This window comes from Mus caroli, unplaced genomic scaffold, assembly GCF_978045245.1.
Source record: "Mus caroli unplaced genomic scaffold, Mus_caroli_1 scaffold_10, whole genome shotgun sequence".
NCBI classification, from domain to species: Eukaryota; Metazoa; Chordata; class Mammalia; order Rodentia; family Muridae; genus Mus; species Mus caroli.
The window spans coordinates 110783501-110794178 of NW_028227265.1; the positions used below are offsets into that span (position 1 = coordinate 110783501).

The 10678-nt window shown below is 41.1% G+C and overlaps 1 pseudogene; it reads left to right on the forward strand.

Moving 5' to 3' along the window:
• The first annotated feature begins 238 nt into the window (after positions 1-238).
• On the forward strand, positions 239-3328 carry LOC147002507 (gamma-aminobutyric acid receptor-associated protein pseudogene; annotated as a pseudogene).
• The last annotated feature ends 7350 nt before the right edge of the window (positions 3329-10678 follow it).

The following is a 10678-nucleotide window of genomic DNA, read 5'->3' on the forward strand; positions in this document are numbered from 1 at the left end:
AAAAAGCCGGGGAAGGGTGGTGTGACCCCAGAGAACACAGTTCAGTGAGCGGCTGAGAATTAAGATTGCTACCCAAAAACTTTGGACTCTTGTAATGTAGTCTGCCTTTATGTGAAACATATAAAATGTATCCCTTGTTACTCCATCCTCGTGTGGAAGAGAGCTCCTTCCCCTCACCCCCAAAGAAACATAAATCTTGTGAGCCATAGAGGAATTCAGATTACTGTTTTCATCTAAGATGACAGTGATTTTCTCTATTGCCCTCAGGTAAGGTGACTAACTTGGGACACAATCTTGTCTTAAGTACACCATCTTATTGGAACTGGATTGAAAGAAGTGTAGGGGGTTAAAAGACATACCCAAAGTCAGGGTTCTCTAGAGTCACAGGATATATGGAATGTCTCTATATATTAAGGGAAATTACTTGAATGACTTACAGGCCACAGTTCAATTAACCCAACAGTGGGCAGCTGTGAATGGGAGGTCCAGGGATCTAGTAGTTGCTCAGTCCCATGAAGATGGGTGTTTCAGCCGTTCTTCTGTATAAGTGGAAATCCTGAAGAAGTGGGTTCTGACAGACAACAAAGAGCAAATAGGTGAAGAAGAGCAAACACTTCCTCTTTCCATTGTCCTTGGCACCTAGAGTTATTTGGGAAACAAAAGTGACAGGAGTATTTTATTTCTCACTAATTTATAATTTTCCTAAGTGATTGACATTTTTTTTTTTATTTTAGCTCTTGGAGATAGGGTCTCACTCTGTAGCCCACACTGGGCTGGCACTCGTGCCAAGCTTCCTTCCTCTGTATACTAAGTGCTGGGATTACAGGGACAGACATTGCTGTTCTGCCTGCCTCATTACATGCTGTTCATGCACCTATCCACAGTTTACCTTTTCTAGTGAAACAAGCCAAAGCCTGGGCTTGGAAGGAATGAGTAAGAAAAGCATGCACTGCACTTACCATTACTCCCTGTTTGTAATCATCTCATATTTCCTATGGAAGTCCCTGGATGTCATAATAATTTAAGTAGGCATGGAAACAGTGTGCGCCAGACACCCTAATGTGGAAATATTTATTCTTTTACCCACACACTAGATTGCTCCCTGTTAATAAAATATTTAACCTTCAAGTCATGAAAATTTAAGCATCAACTAAGCATTTGCTGCCAACAAATCTGTGTCTTGGTGCTTTGAGGCTGTTGGCTCTGACCTTAAAGTGTCAGGGAACTTCTTTACCTAAATGATCCACACGAACTTTGTATGATCACGGTGCTAAGTGCAGGGATTCCCAGGCACTCTGAAGATATGACGTCTCTCATGCTCAAAGCAAGGCCTCTGTAGCTCCTCACTATCTAGTTGGTGCCCTTCATGACACTGAAGCAGTCTTTCTGGAGTGAAACCTTGCCATACATGACTTCGTTTAGAAGCGTTTGCTAGTCATTCTAGAATTTGGAGTCCAAATCTGTTCTCAACTTCATTCTCACCAAAGTGGTCCTCCCTTCTCTACCCACATCCTCATTCATTCAAATGTTTTCCCTTCGCCATTCTTCATAGAGTCCAGATACTACTATGGACTGTCTGTCCTTCGGAGAAGACTTCCTCTCCTTCCTCCTCCTTCTCTTTCTCATTACAGCGTTCTCTTCTTACTCTTTCACCATAGACTTCTGCACAGGAGCCCATTACATGGCTACATTTGCTCTGAACATACTGCCTAGTTATGCGCTTTCTCCTTGTAATACAACTGTTAAACGGACAGCCATGTGTGACCTTGGACCAGCAACTTAAGAACTTCAGAAGGAGATTAGACAGTGTGTAGACAGAAAACCTTGGTATCTGGAAATGCCTTCCTAGATCAAAGAAAGAAATCACTGTTACCATCTTTCTCCTCTACTCCAAAATATAAAATACTGTGCCATATCATAAACATAAACATGTCATGTAATATAGTCAAGCCTTAGATCAAGGCCTCACACCAAAACCATTCTTGATTATGGAAAAATCCACACATACGGCAGACTCTTTACTCTTCTCAGTGTGCAATGCATTCCTTTTTCCAGGTTAGAGTGTAAGCTCTTTTACCCTATTTCATTTTCCCTTATCCTCATGTCTATGAAAAATGAGATTCCTGAGGGGTTATTTCATGCTGAGCCTTAGCATAGCCTCATCAGTGCTACTACATATGCTACCCGATCCAGACTCTGTTAACTGTAGGAAGCTGGGGGAGGGGCGGGGTGAAGCTCTTTCCACGTGGCTCTCAGTACTTCCTTTCAGTTGGGTGCGTGCTCCCTACTGCCCATAGATTCTTGAGCATTTCCTCAACTCAGTCTAGATGAAATGGTGAGTTTTCACGCTTTACTAAATTGTTCAGAAAAAGTAGTGAACATTTAAAGACATTTGCTCTCTACTGTTCCCCCTTTCTCATCAGCTCTGAGAAGCAGAGTTAAGGCTGAGAAAGGTGGTGACAGTTGTGAATATTAGAGAAAACTTTTTTTTTGAGCCATCACATCTTAGAATTAATGACGCTTAAATCGTTGCTCTTTGATGATGAGCCGGACTCATTTTGTCCTGCTGCTGACTAGCTTTCCAAATTACCTTTTATCAAAGCTCATATTTATGTTAATGGCTCATTCTCCAGGCATATATTAACTGATCCCTGTTGAAGCTCCATGAATCCAATCAGCAGTTATATATATGAAAAGCATGCAAACACCACATACTCCCATGTCAGCTTGAGATGCGGTCGCCCTCAGAGTTAGTTTTCATGCTTCTAATATACGTGCCAAGACTTTTACTTTAAAGAAAATTAAGTAGAGATATTCTCTATTCTTGCCTTCAAGTTAAATGGAAAGGCATAGATATCACACAGGGTGTGAACTCTGCTAAGGAAGAAAGAACCCTGTTCTGCCTTCCCCTCCCTCCCACCCGCCACAGTCCCAAGTTCCCTCAGCCCAGCTCTGTCTGGCCTGGTTCTCAGGAGAAAGAAGTTCCAGTGCAAAGAAGAGCATCCATTTGAGAAGTGCTGCTCTGAGGGTGAGAAAATCCAAAGAAATCCCCAGACTGGGTCCCAGTGACAGTTGAAAAAGTTCCCAAAGCTCAGATAGGAGTCCTGGACAACAAGGAATACCTGGTGCCTTCTGACCTTATGGTTGGTCAATTCTACTTCTTGATCCGGAAGGTAATCCATCTTCCTGCTGAAGATTCCTTGTTTTTATTTGGCAACAATGTCATTCCACCCACCAGTGCCACCATGGGTCAGCTGTACCGGAACACTGTGAAGAAGACTTCTTTCTATACATTGTCTATGGTGATGAAAGCATCTACAGACTGTGAAGATGCTGTACCTGAGCTGGGGGTTCCATTCTACAAAGACAGGTGGCGCTCCTTCCTTGACATCCAGTTCCTCCTTCAGGCTCAAACACCATCTCCTTTCTTCAGGACCTGCACTTTGTGTTTGAAGCTGTCTCTTCCGTCCCTCTCAGCAGGAGGAATAATGGTAGATACAGCCTCTGTACATCTCTTTTTCCTCTTGTTTTCCCTCCATTTCCACTCTGCTTTAGACTTCTTGATTGTCAATCTCTGTCATATCCAATGATTATTTTGGCTGCTATTCCCTTTCTAACTGATGGACAGGCTCAGAATCCCAATAATTGCTTCTTTTTGCTACCTTCTTTTCAGAGGGTAGATGTAATGGATTGACATTGGGTGGGGGAGGTAGGAGTCACATCAATAAAAAGGAAACCACCGAGCTGAATTGAAGAAAAGAAGAAGAAAGCAAAAAGTAAGTAAGTAAGTAAGTAAGTAAGTAAGCAAGCAAGCAAGCAAGCAAGCAAGCAAGCAAGCAAGCCACGTCAGTGGCTTCAGGACCAAGGACAGTGTGGTGCTGAGCCTCGGACTTCCTCCATCAGTGTCTGTTCTGTACCAAGAATCAACAGTGAAGTCAGGCCAAGACCCCATCATAGGATGCTTTCTGTAGGCTCAGGGCAGTGAAGGAGCAGAAGGTCAGAGAAGTTCTTGTTCACACAGGAGAGACTGAGTTAATCCCGGGGAGGAATGGACAAGGATGGACGGCAACAGAAAGGTGGCGGATGTTAGAATCTTCGAGATACTTACTGAACAATTCTCAAGATGCCTCCAACAGCAAACTGTAAGCATGCTGAAATAATTGAAGGACAGGGTGATTGGACAGCTTCGAGCTGCAAGTTCAACTGTCAAAATAGTAAACAAAAACACATAAACAATCAATAGATGGGTTCAAGAAAAGAGTGGATAGAGGGTGGAGGAAAGAGGCAGAGAGGATGAGAATGATAAGCATCAGGACCGGAGGACCTCCAGACTCTAGAGTACCAATGTCTATATCCAGTGCTTGTTTTCCTGAAAGTACAGTGTGTACCAATTTGGGCCTCTGAGCCATGCATCTGCTTTGTTTGATACCCTACCATGGTAAGATAGTTCTAATGGAAGCTGTAAGAAACAGTGTGGGCTTTTCTTTACTTCTTTTCTTTTCTTTAACTTTTTATTTTATTTCATTTTCAAGCATAGGTGTAAAACAGGCATTGCAGGAGGAGCTTCCTAGCTCTCTTCTTGTGACTGAAAAGCACAGCTGGGAACCTTTCAGCTCTGTGTTTGGCCTTCCTGTGACTCCTTCTACTCAGGTGGGTCACAGGGGATGGCTCCTGCATTGTTACTCCTGCTGCAAGTGACTAAAACCACATTCCCATACCAAAAAGGCATCTTCTATATTTGAAATCTTCTCCTGACAAGAAAAGAGGGGCTTGGTCCTGTGTGGGTGTTGTTGAACTTTACCAAAGCAAGGATACCAAATGCCAGAATGGTTGAGTGACTGCTCCTATGAGCAGCAGTGTGTTTACCTTTTGTAAATAAGATATTAAAAGGGCATTTCCTACATTTTGGCATTAGAAATCACAATTACTTGTTAACTGAGTAAGTAAATAAATAAATAAAAACATTACAGACATTTAATATTCATCTATTTGTCTGGGTGTTAAAATGGAAGGAAAGTACACTAACCTGATATATATAACTAACTATATTACATACTGTGGAGAATGCCACAAGAATCATACATTCTTTGACTAAAACTCATGTGTCAATGTCGAGAAGTGAAGGTGAAAATGAAGGCAGTACAAAGACATCCACTGCGATGACAAACGTGGGCACATGCTCTGGATTTTAAATGGACTTACCGCCGATGATTCAATTACAAAAACTTTAAAAGATGAGACTGGCCACAGCCCCTTTGTTTGAGAACAACAGGTACTCAGGTGTGTGGATGCATGGCATTGCTATAGTATTTTTGACTATTTTTTCCATTCCCTGAGGGCCTAGTCTCAATTCCTACTCTCCACATGGTGGCTCTCAATATCTGTAGCTCTGATTTTAGGGGATCTGATGCCCTCTTTTGCCCTCTGCATGTGGTACAGAGATGGACATACAGGCAAAATGCTCATACAGCTAAAATAAAATAAACAAATGAAATACTGTACATATCACCTAAATTTAAAGACCTTAAATAAATTATCCTGTATTGTCTGGAAGAAAAGATAAGAGCTGCCTCAGAATTATTCAGGGATTGATGTCATAGCCAGCTGCAGCCTCTATTCTATATCTGGAGCTCATGAGCACCTGGAACTTGCCTTACTGCTCTGTGATTGAAGAGCTGACCTCAGAGTGCCTTGGGGACTCAGAGCTGGATGTGTGAGGCCGAAGGCAGTTTTTCTGATGTGCTTGCACTTTTATCATTTGTGTTTACAGCTATCTGACTGACTTGCTTCTATTCTATTTGGTGCTGTGCCCTTTAGAAGTATAAAAGCAATTCTATTCTCTAAAAGTTTTCCAGCGGTTGCAAAGAAAGATCTAGATATTTGTTTCTGTTTGCTTTTACTTCAACCCCAGAGAATGGTGTTTGCTTTCTCTCTTCCCTTCTCCCCATCAGTGTTGGCTTTTCCTTAGGGACTAAGTAGATGAGGGAGTGTAAGGGCTTGCTGGGCCATCTTCATTTTGAGTTTATTAGGTGAGCATGGAAGGAGAGTTGTAAATGGTGTCTCGGTGGAAGGATAACTTATGAGCCATCTGGTTGGCAGGGTGAGTAAGGGCATCTCTTTGTCTCTGAGAAGTCTGCATAGATAGTGAGTGCTTGTGTCTCAGAACCATTTAAGTCTCTGGCATATATATATATAAAGACATTTCTAATAGTAATAGAAAATCGGCAACTTTGGCTAGAATTTGAAGTCTGGCTGCCTACAAGATAGCATGACAGCTTTAAGTCATGAAGGACCCTACAGCATGCAAATGAAGTGTGTTTCCTCAATGGTACACAGACATGGTCCTGGCCAAGGAGTTTCCTCAGATGTTTCCTCAGAGTTTCCTCAGGAGTTTTCAATGCTCAACATTGATCAATGCTAAGAGAGTAAATCCCAAAGCGAAAGCAAGCTTTTTACTATAATATCTCTGATCATATTCTGCTGGGTTCTTAGGTTTAGTTCTGACAGCCAAGCCTAAAAGGACTCTTGCTGGTCTGAGCATGACAGGCCTTGTTCTTCTCCCCCATTACCCTTTTATTGCTAAAAACCATTAGTTATATTCCTAAAGCTAGCGACCAAGATCAGCTCCCTTATTTGGCTATTTCCCCTCCTGAGCTTGACTACCAAGATCCAGCTATCAAAGTGTTGAAGTCCAGCAATCAAAAGCCCCCCTTGGCTCACTGAATTAATATGCCCAATCAAATTTAAATACTTTATTCTAACATGGGAGTCCCCCTTGTACCTTTATAAACCATCATTTTCCTATGGGCCATATCTGCCTCTTCTTTATCCAGAGGGAGTCCTTTGTGTACCCCCTCCAAGACAAAATGCTTTAACCCTCTCCCTTCTTCCCCTTCCCTTTTCCCTCAAACCCTTGTCTTTGTCTGTTATTCCCTGTCCTCTGTTCTTCAAGAGCAAATAAATCTTTGTGCTGAGATCTTGGTCTTGGGGGTTTTTTAGCTGTTCTGATCACTTCTAAGTCCCTGACTGCTGGTGTTTACATTCTTTGAGAGATATTTTTCTATGTCAAGGTTCTTTCTAGGAAATGAGAGGTCAAGTCTCAAGTCTGAGATATAAGATATATGAAGCTATAAGTCTGATGTTGCTTTAACTGAAATCAGAAAAAAGTCACACAGAATCCTATAGATAACTTGTTTCATCTAAAAGTAAATAAATAAATAAATAAATAAATAAAATAAAAACAATGTTTGGTCAAGAGAAAGCCTAGGCAAATACCAGATTAATGAGTATTTTAAATGACACATAATATTAAACCCTTTTGGTATGTCCCTGTGATTCAGCATTGATAACAGTCAGTGAATCGATTTTGAAACATAAAGATGTTGCCCAGAAATGGCCCTCTGGAGCTGCTTGCAGAGCTGGCATTATAGCAGCCAATAATCTCTTATTTAATTAAGTGCTAGGATAACATTGATTTGCCGTTTACTTGCATGTACTTTGGATTCTTTGTACAATCAGAGCATGTGTCATGAATGCTGATTCTGGTTTTATATTGTGTGATAGCCTATGAGGTTGGCTCTTTGAAACTGAACCTGTCCATAGTTCTACCCAAACCAATCTATGAGACTATCACAGAGAAACACATTAGGACTTTGGATTTCTCCTGTCTTTGAGAAATGCCCCTTGCCCATACTGATGCCCCAGTGTTCCAGTCCTAATGACTTTTGTTAGGTACTGTCCTTTCAGAAATATTAACAAATGTCTACTCACCCCAGATATGGAAACCAATGGCAGATCAAAATATAGATACCACTAATGTCCAACTTTATGAATCAATAAATTTCAGTTTAGTTACAGGAATATGTGTGAGTGGTTATTTATAGGAGCAGAATTGACTAAGGAGGTTGCATTGCTCAAAGCCATACAGGCATGGGTGACAATTGATGAACCCTAGAGCATACTGCACATCCACAGACAACTTAACAGGATGAAGGGTGTCCTTTCCATGTAGCTCAGCTAATACGAACCCTTTCAGGAAATTTAGATGCTCTCACATTCATTCAGGTAGCTTGTCTTGTCTACTTAGCTAACTTGATTGATCTAAGAGTTATCCTCTAGGCAGCTCTTCTTGTCTGAGAGTCTTCTAGAAATCTTCCATCATCTCTGTTTCTTCAAGGTAACTCAGCAGCTGAGTCTCTCTTCTAGACAGGTCAGGTTACTGGGTGTGTTATAGGCAGTTCCACTTGTCTCAGCAATTCTTACTGCTTCAATATGGTTGAGAAGGGAAGAACCTAGTGAATCTGGTAAGTTTCAGGGACTTCCTGAAGTCTTTAAGTTGTTCACTTCCTGAATTTAATGAGCTTCCCTGTAAGACAGAACCTCCTCTTACAGCATCCTGTGGTTTCACCTCCCTTTAAGAACATCCTGTGTCTTAACCAGCTTCCCCTCAAGATGGATGGTTTTATGTAGGAAGAAATTGGAAACTGTAACATAACATGACCCCCATTCCCAACCCTGCAAAGCTTATGATCAGTTGTGTTAGCACCCTAAAGCCTGGCTTTGCTATAGCAGGTTTCAGAACATGTATACACACACACACAGACACACACACACACACACACACACACACACACACACACACACACACACTGAGTGATGGGCAGGAACCTTTCAGAGATTCCCTATCTGGGTCTTCAGTCACAACACATAACCCAAATCAGTGTTTCCTACCAAAATGACCACCATGAGGGATGGCTTTGCTTCCCTTCTATGGCGGGTCACCTCCTCTGCTCTTTCTCTTCCCCAAACTCCAATGTTTTGTGCTCTGTGAGGGAACTGAAGTTTATCCAACCAGAGATAATCCAGCTTATCCCAAACGACACCATCATCTGCATCTGATGGTTTTGCTACAATTTCCAGAAATAAAATACTGAGCGGCAAGCCACTGTGTGGAAGTGGACAGGCTGACTGAGCCATGCTGGTGACTGTATCTTTCTTCTTGGGAAATGGTGAGGGATTTGCAACCCATGACCTGGACTCCAGAACAGCCAGGCTACAAGGGCCCAAGAGGCACTGAGGGATGTGTGTCATAAAAACACCTGTTTTTTTCAAAATGACCATTTCTTGAAAGAGAAAGGCAAACATGATATCCCAACACTTGTGATTCCCTCTATTTCCCAGTGATTTCAGTGTTAAAACATGGGATGGCTCAGCCCCAGGAAGAATTTATATCGCTACAAAATGTAGAATTTATAAAGAGTAGAAATGTAAAATTCAAAAGGCTTAGTAAGTTGTATTCACTTTTGAATCTATGAATATATATTTTGACAGTTTTGTTGTTGTTTTGGGTTTTTTGAGACAGGATTTCTCACTGTTACATAAACAGCCCTGACTGTCCTGAAACTTGCTTCTAGACTAGGCTGGCCTCGAACTCACAGAGATCTACTGCCTCTGTCTCCCAAGTGTAGTTAAATGAAAAAATTTTAATGATTTATTTAGTTTGTTTTTTATTTTTATGTGAACTGGTGTTTTTTCCTGCATCTATGTCTGTGTAAGGATGTTGGATTTCTGGAGCTGGAGTTACAGACAGTTGTAAGTGTGGTACTGGGAACTGAACCCTGGTCCTCTGTAAGAACAGCTAGTCCACTTAACTGCTGAGCCATTGCTCGGGTCCCAATAGAATTAGCTTGACTTTTAGCACAATGTGGATATTTCAAAAGGAGATAATCTTTGGTATTGAAATAGAGAAGCGTCATTAGCTACATTTATTCAGGAAAATGAACAACTACGGACTTCAGAACAAGGGCCATAGCCCTTACTTTTGCTGGCCTTTAAAAAATTAACATTTTTTTCATGAAGTATATTTTGATCATATTCTTTCCTTTCCATCAAGGTTCAATGGACTCAACTTCATATTATCCTCAAAACCAAAACCAAACCAAAACAAAACAAAACCTGGAAATCCAAATAAATGAACTGTTCACATTGGTGATAGTAGTATGTCTGAATCCACTTGAAATATATGTGGCCTTCCAAAGCCTCTGAATAGGAAAGACTAGAAAAAAAGAAAGACTAGAAAAGAAATGTTGCTCCAAAGAAGATATCAGATATTAAGGCCTGTTCTGCTCAACTGCCAACATGAACAGTAGGGTAAGCCAGGGGCTTTTATTTAAAAAAAAATGTTGCCTTTTTCTCTTTGGTTAAGATAGATCTTCTTAAGTGCCTCAGCTGTTGGCAGAATTGGGGGGAAAGGATTCACCATGGCACCAGCTCTTCAAGATGGAGAATCCCTCAGAGGACAGCACAAGCTATGTGAGAAGGTTTAGTCAGAGATATGGAGGGAGTACAAACAAATCTCTATGAGATTAAAAAAAAGTCCCTATTTCCCTAGGAAAAAGAATCTATAAAAATAACTGAAACAAAGAAGGTAACACAAATTGAGAATGGAAAGCAGGGTGGGAATAATTTTTCGCCCCAGCTTTAAAAGTCTCTCTGAGTGTGTCATGATTCTAACCTCCTGTGGATTTCACCTTCTCTCCTGTTTTTAAAATATTATCCAGAATAATAAATATTCAGTTGTATCCTTTTAGAAGCGTTAAAAGGATAGAATCCAGGTTTAGAAGACACTGGACATTTGCTTATGCAAATAGAATAATGCATTTAAAACAGAGAAATTATG